General features: G+C 37.9%; 1 protein-coding gene and 1 non-coding gene across 13 annotated transcripts in view; one reads left to right on the forward strand and one right to left on the reverse strand.

Annotated features, from left to right (window-relative positions):
- Ptpn13 (protein tyrosine phosphatase non-receptor type 13) overlaps nucleotides 1-12982 on the reverse strand; it is a 198664-nt gene extending 185682 nt beyond the window's left edge. For 10 of the 12 annotated variants that reach the window (XM_074041824.1, XM_074041827.1, XM_074041825.1 and 7 more), the window contains exon 1: nucleotides 12536-12982. The gene's annotated coding sequence lies outside the window, so the exon portion shown is untranslated. The remainder of the gene's footprint in view (nucleotides 1-12535) is intronic. The other 2 variants (XM_074041826.1, XM_074041819.1) reach the window with 1 other exon arrangement.
- On the forward strand, nucleotides 4854-4994 carry LOC141411103 (U4 spliceosomal RNA). Its single transcript, XR_012435945.1, has one exon. It is a non-coding gene; the product is annotated as a U4 spliceosomal RNA (small nuclear RNA).
- Nucleotides 12983-15279: the final 2297 nt, after the last annotated feature.

The following is a 15279-nucleotide window of genomic DNA, read 5'->3' on the forward strand; positions in this document are numbered from 1 at the left end:
ATGCACCTGTGGACATGCTTATGAGGACATCTGTACCTCAAGTCTCTCCTTCCAACCATGTACCTGTGGACACCAAAGGCTACTGTATTTAAGCAGGAAGAAAATCTGACATCAGGTACATAATAAGAGTAATTCTAAACGTACTCTCCAGTATTCATGCTTAAACCAAGAAAACTAAAAGAACAAATACATTTTCAAAAATTGCTATCCACCTAACTTCTTTGCATCTTCATGCTCTATAAAGGAACTGAAATAGATCTAAGTTCCCCTTCAACCACATAATGAACCAACTTCATCTGTATTTCAACTTCAATAAAATATTACAATTGGAAGAACTGCTAAAACACTGAAGTTTGGTTTTATTAAGAGACTTTCAACTGCTAATAAAGAATAGGGTTAATACATCAAAAAACAGAGAAAGTTGTGACTAATGAGTCATTTGAGACAAAAAAACAAAAAGAAAAAACAAAGTGTTATTTAACAGAAAAAGGGAAGACTATTTGGGTAAATTATTTTCAAAGGTGATATACTTTTTATCACAATAAGAGGTTATATATTTATAGTTTATTGTTAAGGAAGACTAAAAACTTAGGTGAGGACATCATTGTTTCTTCCTGGCTTTGATGATATTATGGAAATAAAGGAAACAGTAAAGCACCTCAGGGAGGGAACATGGATGAAAGTAGGAAGATGATTTTACTTTTCAACCTTTACATGATGTGTGGTGTACAATTTTTATCTATTCTAAAAGATAAGATACTTCACAATAAAACAAGTTATATCTACTATAATTACTAAAGTCTACACAAATCATGCCTTTTGGTGAACAGCAGAACTATTTAATAAAAGAACTGCATGATAATCTAAACTATTTGCATGTGGATAGTAGTACATAATTCTTAACTACAAAAAGAAAAAAAATCATGAACAGAGTTGAGGGAAACAGTGATTTTAAGTTTTTCTCTCAATGAACTCTAGGGTACAAATCCACTTGTCCAAGTAAGAGCAAATGTCAACCAACTATATTGTGAATGAATTTTAAAACCATATGATAAACTAAATTATAAACATTTTTCGTACTCCTGTCAGACACTTTTTACCACATTCAAAGCATCAAGCTTATACTGAGTTGATTCAAAGAAGAAGAAATTTTTTTTGCAGTCACCAACAGTCTGGAGCCCTATAAAGAACAGCTGCCAATCAGTTTTTAAAGAACAATTTTTAAATGCAGTAAGCATGGAATAGAGACTTGGTCATAAACTATTCTTAATGAGCTACTACTTAGTAAATAGTTCATTACTTCTAACCCAGAACTAAAAATGAGACATAATTTTCACTGTTAAAATATCTGTGAGTAGCATTTAAGTAGTGAGGCTTTGGAAGCAAACCTCAAGTTCCAATATTTGCTCTCCCACTTACCATCTATACTGTGTGGGTAAATTAATTAACTGGCCCATGTGCCATCATGCAAAAGGCCCTGGGAAGTGCTTCCCATTGTAACTGTTAATCTTGTAACATAGTAAGAAATTATTGGTTAAGTCTTTTTTACATGACTAAGAGGTCCAACATATTTTAATGGATGCTGAGTAAACGAGGAATTAGTTTATATACTAGACTAACATTTCCTTGAGATTTTTTTTTAGAAAAACAGAAAAGTGCACTGGCCACCATTATGTACTTCTTATGAATCAAGGCAACCACCATCCTTCAGATGATTTTGCTAGTTGAGATGCTATTTTAGAGGCCTATGCTAAATTTTGCAGTTTTAACAATCAACAAGGTGACTTTAGGCAATCAACTAAGTATCTGTAAATGGCCAAAGAGTTTCATAACTTTTTTATCTGGAATTTAAAAAGTATGTCAAGTCCTGAGTGGGTAAAATACTAAATGTGTTTTTTGAATTGTATGACACTTGATGGTATACCAGATAAAACACTGATCTGGATTTAAGATGGAAAGGTGGGATTTACTTCAAAACTTTTTAGTAGCTACTTGGCAAGTATAATGCTAATTTTCACTTGAGCCACCCTGCCAGCCCTTATTATGCTAATTTCTCAGAAGAGAATAGAAGCGTTCTTCTGTATTCAAAACAATTTGCAGAAAATATTACCAATTAATTTTAAGCTCTGAATCCTAGTGATCATCATAAGTGAGCATAAAGGCTGACAGCAAAGTCACAGTAATGGTAAATGAAAAACCCAACTATGATGGAGAATATTAAACAGAATGAGATATTGATTTAAACAGTTTTTTTCTGAATTTATAGCTTGGTTGACTCATTTTAAATACAGTAAACCAAGCAGTAAATAATCCACAGAGCACTTACAAACAAACAGCACTCATAGTTGAGGGTCCAGATCCTTTGTCAGTTTGTTCTAACAACTGAAGACAGCAGAAAATCTTTAATTCAACCAATAGTTGGCTTAGGGGCAAATTCAGAAAGTGCTGAGTAAAATGATTTAAATGACTGTCTTGGGAGGTGGGCAGTACTGTGGATTGAACTCAAGGACTTGCCTGCCAGGCAAACACTCTACCACTTGAGCCATGCCTCCAGCCCTTTGTTTTAGTTTGTTTTTTCAGATACAGTCTCAAGATTGTCACCCAGTCAGCCTCAAACTGCCTTGGACTTTGGTCTTCCTACCTGTATCTCCCAAGTAGCTGTGATTACGGATGTGCATTATAAACATCTGGCTTGTTTTTGAGATAGAGTCTTACTAATTTTTTGCCCAGACTGCCTGGAACTGCAATCCTCTTATCTGCCTCCTGAGTAACTGGGATGACAGATGCCTGGGCTTAAAATGACTTTTCACTTCACCCAATCCTCCCAGACTCAGTGGGCAGTTTCTTCATTACCTCAGGCCCCATATTTTACTTGATCATCATAGATTGCAATAAACTCTAAACCTTACTTTCCTTTTTCTGCAGATGTAGACTGATCCCATGAATGTTCAAATTATCTAACTTCAAAATAAGGCCTCTATAAATCATTCATTAATCTCATTACTTTCCCAACTTTTACCTCTCTCCTTAAACTTCCAATTCTTTCCCACTACCAAAATCATACATAAAATCAGACAGTTTTGCCTCCTAGAAAGTACTTTCTAAAGGTAATAATATTAAGTATAAGTTCTCTTATAGAACTTTATTTTCATTTTTATTCATAATAGGACCACATGCATCTTTGTAGCTTTCTGTTCACTGTCATAGAGGGAGGGGCAGGAAGTTGCATCTCTTATTACTTGTAATCACAAGTAACAACTCTACTTATATCTCATTCCTTCCAATCCTGATAGAGCCTCATAAAAGGATATGATTCTTACTCTTTGCCATTTTTCAATTCTTAAACTCATAGAACTTGTTCTTTTACCATCTTCAATCTAAAAAGGGAAAAATTTTATGATCCTACGAAACCTCGCAGAACACTGAACTCTCATCTATTTCCCACCAAATACCACGCTCCTTTACAATTCCTTCTGACCACTTTCCACATCAGTGTAGTAAAAGGGCTCCCGAGCAGATAACAATATCAGCCAATCACACTGTTCTTTTTCTTCTACTTGTCTTCAGTCTTCTTTCATTGGTTTCCTGTGGCATCTGGAACTACTTGTCATGTATTCTTGACTCTCCTATGGCAATTTCTTTAACATTATACTTCCCTAGACCTTTTACTCTTTAGACCTTCCCTTTTCTGTCCCCTTCCTTTTCTCACTTTCACTGTGCCACCTCCAACACTCTTTTTAAACACTTCCTTCTCCTGAATTCACTTACTCCTTCCTATCTGTTTTGCTCTATGCTACAGCATGCTCATTCCCAGACATCCAATGACTTTCAGGCTCAACTCAGCAAGCTCTGCCTCCCAAATGAATCCACTGATTAAGTAAGACACCCGTTTTTCCTTAAACTTTTATTATACTTATCCATTGTTTTACAAAATACAATGGTTCTCTATCTTTCCAGTTTTTGGTTTTTATTTTAACCTAGATTTCAAGGCTTTTGGTAGGTACCATTTTTTTCTTTTTTGACATTTCTCAAAATACAGAAAATAATTCTGAGCAGAATGATTAATCAAATACTTTATAGTTGCATATTAGTTTACACAAGAAACAGAAGACATTCAACACAAAATTAAATTTATATTATCTGTAAAGCATTTATAATTGTGGCTATTTTAGCTACTGTCAAATAATTCTGTGAGTATTTTTCTGCCTATTTCTATATTTTTCACATATTCAAAGGCACCTGGCAGATCTTAAAGTTCTGTTAAGCTGTCAACCCTTTTAGTTCGAATGTAGCCTGTATGTAGCTATTCTGCCTGAAAAGATCTTACAGAAGAAAAAAAAAAATCTGATAACCAAAATGCAGACAGTTTAAACTAGAAGGGCTGAAATTTTGAGTAATAAAAGGTAAGCCATGCTTTTGTCTCAGTGCTATTAAGAGGTTCTTATGCTGCTGTTTCCCTAAGTCATACAGTGGAAAAGTGAAGTGAAAGATAAAGGGTTCTTATAAACTGAGTTGGTGGTCTGTGTCCAATCATTTATGTTTATAATTCAGAAATAAAGCTTGTAAAACCTTATCAAACAGATATTATCAAATAGATATTATTTCTATTTTATGGAATAGGTTCAGACAGTTTAAACTATTTATCCAAAAATCTCTCTATTGAAAGAACTAAATCTCAGCCTGAGGACTACCTAAATTCAACATGTGAACTCTTTCTACTACATTATGTTCCTAACTTATGTTTGAATGCGAATAATCAAACCATGACCCTATCTGGATCCAGCTTTCACAAGAGGAAAACATCATGAATGGATACTAATAGACACTAATTTTGTTAAAAGTTAACACTAACTAGCTTTGTGCAGTGGCAGTATGGTATCCACTGAGGTTTTTCTGAGGTGTGATTATTGCTAATTGAAAATTTTTCCCAATACCCAGCCCTAAGGACTTGCAATATAGTCAGCATTAGCAATTTTTGACACCCTCATCAGAGACTGAATTAAAAAAAAAAAAGTTAACAGTAACTCAATTTAGTATTTCAATGGTAAGTCACGTACTGACTTTTTAAATTGCATGAATGCATCAATTAAATACTGAACAATGAGAAGAATAAAAGTGCCAAGCTAGTTAATGGCCATGAACCAGCTTCATAAAGAACAAGTCTAGTGTATTCAATATCTGCTAAGATAGACCACTTGCCTGTAATCATTTGAGTACTCAGGAGGCTGAGGTAGGAGGATTATGAGTTCGAGGCCAGCCTGGGCCACATATATACATATATAATATATATCTCCACTAGTTTAAGGTCCTTACTAGCATCAACTGTCTGCTAGACATCAAGTATTAAGTTAATAAAACCAAGCTTCCATACCCCAAAAAAGAAACCTAGTATATCATCGAAAATAATTTTTCTATGCTCACTACAACCCAATTCCACTAAATCTAAAGCAAAGAGAGACCAGATACTAAGAAGTAAGTGCACAGAGAACAATAATTGGATCCCCAATATTTACTTTCTTCAGTTTGATTTGGGATGGCCAAATGTCCAGCAAGAAATTACAGTTCTCAGCTTCTTTTACAAGTAGGGTGGCCAACACAAACAAAAGTCATTGGGTAAGGCTTTCAAGAAAAGTCTTTAAAAGGATTTGACTGAGCTGCAAGGCACACTATTTTTGCCATTTTCCCCACTTCCTCCGTATTCTCTCCGCTTGGCAGGACAGATTTTGATGTAGCCATGAGGTCACTTTGAAGATGAAAGCCATACATTTCAAAAATGGAGACGAAAAATAGACGCCTGGTTTCACTGCCATGCCTTGATTGTGCCAAACGTGTTCTGGAGGATTATGCCTGGGTTCTATGATATATTATAGAAAAATCCCAACCTTCTTTAGGCCATTATTGTGCTAGATCTCTTGTACTAGCTACCCACTCTATGTAAATGCTATTTAAAAAGCACAAATAATTCATTGATCTTAGAAAGAGTGAGCAAGTGAGTATCTCAAGCAGTACAGAAATATCTATGTTTTTCAAATTCATCTTAATTAACTGTATCTGAATTGTAACTCAGTAAAATCTTAAATATCCTTTGAAATTAGAAGAACCCTTAGTGTACTAAAATAAACATTGAGAAAGACTCAGAGGAAATCTTATTTAAAAACAGCTCAGGTTAGTCTTCAGTAACACAATGAGTGGCCACATTAAAATATTTTCTATGTTTAAAAATTGAAGGACATTTTTGCTAAATCTTAATATTAAAGAATAATATATTCTAGATTTTTCATTTTGACTCTAAGAATTATATGCTATAAGCTATGAACATAGGAGAATATGTTGAGTTGAGTTAAATTGCATTTAAGGTATTGCTGGGTAACTACATAGTAACAAACACTGTTTTTCATTCCTATACTCCTTAAAGTAGGGCCAGTTTCAAAGCTCCAACTACACGCAACTGAATAATAGACACTTCTATCTAGTTTAGATTTGATAACTAAGGATTCCTGAACTAACATTCCATTATATTTATTGTATTGATGGTTTTAATTTTTCAGATTTTGAAAAGAATATAGGTCATTTTTTTGTATGTGTGGAATCAAAATTTGAACCCAGGGCTTTATACTTGTAAAGCAGACACTAACATTTGAGCCACAGCTCAGTCCATTTTGCTCTGGTTATTTTGGAGATGTCTTGTAAACTATTTGCTCAGGCTGGCCTCAAACCACAATCCTCCCAATCTCAGTTTCCTAAGTAGCTAGGGGTATAGTCAGGAATCACAGGTGCCCAGCTTATTCCAGCTTTTAAAAGTATCGTTAAAAAGATACTTTTCTGCTTTGATAAATTTTCATGCAGTACTTAGAAGACTGAGATATTTTACATATGAATTATTGGTATAAATTAATTCCTTGGAATTAGGCATGGAAAACATCATCAGAATAAAATTAAACGAATGAATTCATTTATGAATGAATTGTGTTTAGAATGAATTTAATTAATATTATGTTCAAATAATTCTATGAAAGTACATATCAGATGAAGTCAGGAAAGTGAAAGACACAATGAAAGAGGGAAATTAAACTGTTATTCAAAACTGAAATTCCTGTTCCAAGATACTGATTATTTCCTTCTTTCAAAAACTTAACTGCATTATTTTTCAGAAGAAATATTTAACTACACTAAATAATGAGTCATCCCCAAGTATTTTAAATATTGTAAAAATTACTCTTTCCTAGAAGAAGCAAGAGTAACACATAGGGCTAAAAGATACTAAACTTCGGTTTTTAGCATCAATTAATTGTAATTGTACAGTGGGATTTAATTTTTATTTCCACACATGCATACAATGTATTTTGGTCTAATTCAACCCCTCTATTACTCTTTCTTAACCCTCCTACCTTCCCCTCCTTTTTAAAGGTTTTAGTATGCTATTTTCAAATATATATGTATATATATACATATTTTTATTACTTCCATCATATTTACTGGCCATCATCCTCTTCTCTCCTGTTCTCCCATGAAATAGTCCCCTTTTTAAAATCATGAAAAAGTAAATTTCTTAAAAGAATTCTCTTATTGTAAAAAAGCTGCAGACTATTTTAAAAAGATAAAACAAAATACAACTTTCAGTATACTTGCTATAATTTCTGGCTATATAATCATTCTAACCTAGTTATTCAACAAGAATGTTTCATTTTTATTCCATGGACCATATTAGAAACCAAGGGGAGAAGCATTAAGACACAAATATGGAGTCAGATGTTATGGTACATACCTATAATCCCAGTACCCCTCAAAAAAAAGAAAAAGACTTTTTCTGGGAATAACACCCAATGTTCTGAATGCAAGCTGCTATTGAGCACTAGAAAAGTGGCTAGTGGGAATAGGGAATTTATTTTCAAGTATCTAACTGTAATTAAGTAAAATATAAATTTAAAAAGCCACACAACAGGGCTAGGGATATTACATTGGAAAATACAAATCTAGAGAACTGGAGAGAAATATCTGCACCCCAAATTCTCACTTAAATAGTAAAAAGTTGTGTAAATTAATTGTATATAGATACTTCTGGATTTAAAAAAAATATCTTACTAGGCACCAGTGGCTCACGTTTGTAATCCTAACTACTCAGGAGACAGACAGCAGGAGGACTGTGGTTTGAAGCCAGCCCAGGCAAATAGTTTGAGAGACCCCATCTCAAAAATACCCAACACAAAAAGGGCTGGTGGAGTGGCTCAAGGGGTAGGTCCTGAGTTCATACCCCAGTAGCATAATAAATAGATAAATAAATAAATAAATAAATAAATAGAATCTTGTGCTTTATAAAGAAGAAAAGATTAAAATACAGAACAAGAATGTTGATGCATTTGTGGGAAACAAATTTTCTATACTCCTCTCCTAGCAGGGTCTAGAATATTGGCTTCCAAGTTGGCTCTATGTTGTACTTTCTTAAGGAGCTTCTAAAAAGGTGGATTCCTGGATCTCATCCCTAAAGATTCTTGTTTAAATGGTCCGGATTGATGCCTGAGAATGAAAATTATTGAAAGCTTTCTAGGTGACTCTAAAGGTACAGCCAGAAATGGTTACCACTAAGCCAGAAAACTAGAAACTATTTGTTAAGCATAGATATTATATGCAGACAAAGACATTTCTTAGTTGACCTTCTGACAATCCAAATTCAAGTCAAAATTTCCTATGCTAAATATAAGTTACACATTCTAGACATTCAGGAATGACTTGGGTAGACAGTCATAAGTTTTTATAATTATTGAATGTTATTTAATTTTGTAAAAGAGATTAACGAGGAAGGAAATCAGCTAATGTCAATTTGCATTGCTAATTTGCATGTATTATTTAATTTCATCCCCAAAATACCTTGGAGGAAGACATTATTCAATTACTTACAAATGAGAAAAGTAAACTTAAAGGTCTCTAGGATTTGGATGCCTTGTCACACAATTAAGTCCTTAACACTCTTCAATACAGAAAGATTCCCTTGGAGGTGACTTGTTTCAAAAAATTTTTACACTTTTCCAGAGTAAAAACAAAACAAAATAGTAAAAGTACAACCCAATGGTGGAACACAGGATAAAGCAAACACATTTAAACAGTGCTGGAACCAGACCCTGCTCTTAAAATTCCTATGCATCAGATAGCAAACTCTGCAGAAACACTTTAAACTTATGATAAAATATACACTAGCCTCTAGACTAAATATCTTAGGAATTGCTATTTTTTTTATCATAAGAAATAAACAATTGATATTCTACTACTTCACAAACTATTAGTAATAATCACACATTTGGGAAGAGGTTTGAAAAGAACAGGATGCTTATTCAGGAAACCAGAATAGAAAGATAGTAAAGATTTTTTTTTTTTTTCATCTTTCTCCAAACCCTTAAAGGATTATTGGAACTCCTTTTCCTACCAAAGCAGTTTTGATATGCCATATTTGCAATGAGTATGAAATTTATAACTTTAACTTAGTCCATTAAGAGTTATATGTTAACTTACTCATTAGGAACTCTTTTAAAAATCCAGTTCCTATCTTAAGCGGAGTCAGCCAGGCTCAGAAGGCCAAAAATCACACTTTCTCCCCCATATGTGGATTATAGACACAAAACAAATGCAATAATACTATCGGACATGGAAAAAAACATATTGGACATAGGTCACACATAAGGGAAGAACACACAAGAGGAATATGGAAAGGAAGGAAACCTAAAACTTGAATGCAGTTGATGTGCACTGTATAGGAGTGAATATAGCAATCTTAAACTGGCAGAGGCCACTATGGGAAGGGGACCAGGAAGTCGTGAAGAGGTCTGGCAGAGATGAATCAATGTGGGTTGCAATATACATGTGCATGGAAGCAATGCTAGGAATCTCTCTGTATAGCTATCTTTATCCCAAACTAGCAAAAACGCTATGTCTTTCTTATTATTGCCTATGTTTTCTCTTCAACAAGAGGGCAGAACAGGTTCTTCCTGGAAGGGGGCAGGGTGGTGGCGAGGAGGGTTGAGGTGGCCCAAACAATGTATAATGTAAAAATAATAAAAATAAAAGTAAGAGGGAAAAAAAGTCCAGTTCCTGTGTTGTCTGACCCATCTTAATTTTCAAATTAAGATTTTTTTAGAAAAAAATGGGGATTCAAAGCAACAGTGTTCCATACGTCCTATCAGCAATTGATCTACCTTGGAACCCAGTTTCTTCCTCCTTTCTTAGTGCCCTACCTTTTAAAATGACATTAACTCAAATAAGTCACACTTGGTTATATCAAAGGCTTGATAGGAGAGCTTGCTATTCTAATTAATGGCACAAACTCTTCCCAAATTGAATTCCAAAATAAGAATATGTTGACAAGCAGTAACGTCTAAATGCACTAGCTTGGAAGATGGTTGTGTTTCTTTTTTATTTCAAAGGGTATTAACTGATTGCACTGTGTTTTGTAATTTATTTTAAAACTGCACACTGTCAGAAGAAGAGGACAAAGGAAAGAAAGAAGAAAACCTACTTTAGCTTACTCCTTTTAGTTCTTTTCTCCAGCACTTTTGGAGTTAGTCAAGAAGATGAGCTGGAAAAATACACATCCAATTGATACAGAAGAAGCTACAATGTTCCCTCATCTAATCCTTAACCTATTAAAGAGGGGAACAAAGCAAGACCTGTTTTCTTTTGTTTTGTTGGGAATGGGATTTGAATTCAGGACTGTTTTTCTTAAATCAAGAATAAATTTCATTCATTTAAAGATGAACACTAAGGGCTGGGGATGTAGCTTAGTGGTAAAGCACTTCTCAAGTATGCACAAGGTCCTGGGTTTGATCCCCAACAATGTAAAAAACAAAAACCAGTTAATGCCTCTCCCCGCCCAAAAAACCTACATAGCATCTGCCCCCAAACAACTGATTAGCCAATTCTCTCACATTGAACTCTTGAATTTAAGAGGCACCTTAAAAAAAAAGATAGTGTGTGCGTTAGTTTAACAAGCCATTTATATTTTTGGATGCTGGTAATCATCCTGCAAAAAGCAGGCTTCACGTGCTAGTAAAAATTTTGGTGGGAAAAATGTAAATTAAAAGATAAACCTAAATAATAGTAAAGGAAGTCATAATTCTCTAAAGGTAAAAGTGAAAGACACTATAAAAGTAGTCCTTTTTCTTAATAACTAACAATAAATGTTTCTCTGTTTTTAAATTCAGACTTCCATCTTCCCCCTCCCCACACATACTCCCACAAAGTCTCTAGAACACTAAAGTTAGAACAAAGTGTTATGAAAAATACTGTAATAAACAGCATCGGATGAAAGGCAGTTCTCCGTATGAGTTCACTAATATATGCATGAACTTAGTAAAAAAGTGCTTCAAGTGATAGTTAATCAAGAAATCATTTGTACCACAGCCCTAGTACAACCTGCCAATAAGAATGAAGCGAGTTTTCACCTTCATCCTGCCAATCCAGCCGTCAAGAATCTGGGAAGATACCTACGCCTATTTCATAACACAGCAACTTTATTTTTCCCACCCTTTAATAAACTCTATAGACATAAAATTTTAAATCTTGCTAATTAATTCCCAGCGTCCTTCAACCCACATATCAGGTGTCCCACATTTTTGTTTAGGTCCCGCCTTGAAAACAAACCCGATTGCCCCATTTTCTGAGAGGTAAACTCAGCTCCAGGCAGCTCCCTATGAAGTCACTGCGTTTGTTGTTGCAAAGATGCAATTAAACGAAAATGACACAAGGCTGTCTAAGAGATTAGTTGGAAGAGTGTGGAGGTGTCGATCATAGACCTGTAAGGCCAATGAAAACTACTACTGCTGTAAATCGCTCTGTGATAATGTGTGTCCCATTCTCCCTTCTCCAATAGATTCACGGCAGAGGGAAGTTAAACTTCCTAGGAATGCTCCGGACTTTGGTTCAACTTTAACTTGCCAGTTTTCTGCACTTACAGTATCATCTAATGAGCAAAGAGGTGGGGGTAAGTTTGCACTCGAGCAAGACGAAAAAAAGCAAAAAGCAGAGCTTGGATCAGGCAGTGTCTCTCTCTGCCTCCTCCCCCTTCCCCCATCTCCACCCCCCCCTTTTCTCTGAGCCCTTTCACATACACATTCTTCTGAGCGGCCTCTAACCACACCATCCCCACAATCATTTACAGAAATGAGAAACAGATTCCGGGAGCCCGTCCCTCAGCACGCACAGCGCAGCGCTGTCTGTACAAGCACGATGGGGCCATGTCACTCCCTATCACCCCACAACCTCTCACTCCCCCTCTGGGCTTAGGTTCCCAGGAATCCGGCCTTCCGCGCAAAGGATGGATCTGCCTAGACGAAATTTGGTTTGTCCTTCCCCACCTCGGTCACCCCACCCCCACTCTACAACCCCCCCAGCCCCCCCCACCAAAACCAAATTAAAGTTCCTTCCACCAGGGCCAAGAGTTGGGTTTAGGGGCTGGCGCCAAAGCGGAGAGGGGAGGAAGAGAACCGGGGCGGGGGACTGTGACCCTCGTGCACCTCCAGTCCCGAGCCCAGGGCCGCCTCGTCCTTACCGGCTCGTGGGGAGCCCGGGTCCTGCTACTGGGGCGCGAGGCTGCAGGGACGCGGTGTGCAGGAGGGCGGCCGGCAGCCGCCACGGGCGCCGAGAGCCACCACCTCTTGTCCCCCGAGCGGCTGCGGGCGTGGGCTGACCGAGCTGGAGAAGGAACCTGGGGAGGGGGCGAAGAGAAGCAGCATCTCCTCCTCCACGCCTCAGAAACAAACACCCCTCGGCCGGCGACCCCCGCCGACTGACTGCCTGACCGCTGCCCTACTGTGCTCGGCGCCCCTTCCACAACTCCGCCACAAGTCTCAACTCCGGCCGCCGACTCGGAGCGCAGCCGAGGAGGTTGGGGCCGACCGAAGAGCTAGGGAGAGCTGCTCGCCAGCACCACTGGGATTTCGAGGGACCGGGCTCATGGTGTGTCACCCTCGCCGCAGCGGGGCCGCCGGAGCTGCTCGCACCACTCCGGCTCCTCCTCGGGCGGCAGCGCCGCCCCCGCCCCCTCGCCCTGTCACTCAACTCTTCCCGGGCTCTGGGAGGACAGCGCGTCTTGGACCCTGCGTTCCACTCCACCTCATTGGCCCGCCTGGCGTCGAGTCCCGCCCCCTCCCAAGGGACGAGGTCGCCGGGGAGACCAGCGCCCCGGTTCCCATGACAACCGGTGTCTTGGGCCTGGCTTTTAGTGCGCCCCTGACGAGCCGGACGCTCAGGTTGATGGCCGAGTCTCAAAGTTCTAAGTCCCTGTGTTGTGGACTCCTATTTGAGGCCAAGTGAGGAAGGCGCCACCTTCCAACTTCAGAAACAGAACTTTATGGGCCTGGGGAGTGCGGGGGAGAGTGGAGAGTGCCTGACTGCCCGCTCTTCCCTAGCTATCTAAATAGTCCCTCCCCTCCCCCACCGCCGCTCCGCCCGGCTTCCGGGCTCTCCCCGGCGATCTGGGCTTAGAAAGGGTGAGGAGAAAGTGGCGGAGGGAGAGCAGAGCTGTGCAGCTGGAGGGGTCGACCAAAACAGCTTGCTGAGTTTCCTACATTGTAAAGTGATCTTCAAAGGTGTGGTAGTAGCACAACCCAAAATGCCCTCGGGAAAACTCAAATGCTCATGTTTTTGCAAAAAAAAATAAGGAAATTCTTGTCTTCTATTTCCTCTACAAAACTAAGGTAATCCTAAAGCTTAAATTTTGTAAGTAAAAGGTTTAACATAATCGATAAAAATCTCCATTATTCTATATACCCTACGACTTGGCGAAAGTATAGCCTGATTGTCATTCCTCTCCTGGAAATTAAAAAGGTTTGAGTTTCAATTATGTACAAAGAAGTCTGGCAGAATCCATCAGCAAATAGTATCCTCTGATTTGAGTTGTGAAAGTTTTGTATCAGAGATGCAAGAAATAACGTGTTCCACTCAAGGAAACACCCCACGCCCCTACCCCCGTTAATTCAGTGTGTGATTCCTACTGTTGGATCCCTAAGTGAACCTTTACTTCTTGGCTGGCTCCAAAATGTACAGATCCTGAAAAACCTATCCGGTTTCCCCAAAAAAGCTGCAATCCCAGATTTCCTAGCCCCAGAGGCTGCCATATGTGTTATGATGAATGAGAGAATTAAGTGATGATTTACTTTTGGCTAGTACTTGAGTTTTCATTATCTCATTTACTAAGTGAATAACTGTGATGGATGTCTTCAGTCAAATATGCTTTACAAGTATACATACAAGTATTGATTATTCACAGTACTAAACACAAGGGGGGAAATGCACAGCAGAATTTTAAGATAAGGTCCCTGCCCTCAAGGAGCTGGGAGAGAAAGCTAGCATGTATGCTTACAAGGAAAGAAAGCTAGCACTCTAGAAACGGTTTGAAAGCAATTGTAGCTAAAATGTTCAGCCAATTTTGAGTTCAACAGCAGATAAGGAAAAGGTATGGAGGAAGGGAATTTAATCTGGACTTTGAAGGACAGGTAGTGGATGAAGCAAAGACAAGGGAAGGCAGTAAACATCTTAAGCCCAACAGCAGCAGCAGCAGGAATGAGTGGTGCAAATGAATAGTTCAGAGAAAGGGCAGCCTAGCTGGAGCAGACCAAGTGAACTGCTGGAGGCCTTCCCCCAGTTTCAAATGTTCTAGTTCTTATGTCAGGGAGGTAAGACAGAGAGGGAGAGGCCAGTTTGGAAAAACATAAACCTTCATGGAACACTTGCCTCTGTTTGCCACTGAAAGAAACCTTATATATTTAATTGACAGAAATGCGGTATCCATAATGCTTGTGAAGTTGTGTCAGAAGAAGGTACAGTGCTGTAAATTTTCGCAAAAGAAGAAAAACTAGTGTTGTGAACATTAGGCCATTTCAGGTGATTGCCCTCAAGGCTTTTTCACCAGTAATCCCTCTGTTTGGGATGAGCTGAAAGGCTGGTTTTAAAATAAATCCAGATACACAGAAGGGAAGTCTACAGGCTAATCTCCTTTGGGATATAATGTAAAGTCAACATAAAATATTAACAAAGAGAACCTACAACTACATTACAAACTGAGAGGAACTATTTCAGGTATATAGGGATGTACAATAATAAAGTTTTTTCATATATTTGACTATATTCTTAGGTCAAAGTAAGAAAAATGTATCAATTGATGCTTGAAAAGATTTTTATAATATTCAGCATCATTCCTAGTAAAAAATATTTCATTTGGAATACATTATTTTGAAATAATGTGTTATATCAAAGTCATCAACTTGCTTTATAATGAAATGCTCTATTTTCTCC

Source organism: Castor canadensis, chromosome 9, assembly GCF_047511655.1.
Source record: "Castor canadensis chromosome 9, mCasCan1.hap1v2, whole genome shotgun sequence".
Classification (NCBI taxonomy): Eukaryota; Metazoa; Chordata; class Mammalia; order Rodentia; family Castoridae; genus Castor; species Castor canadensis.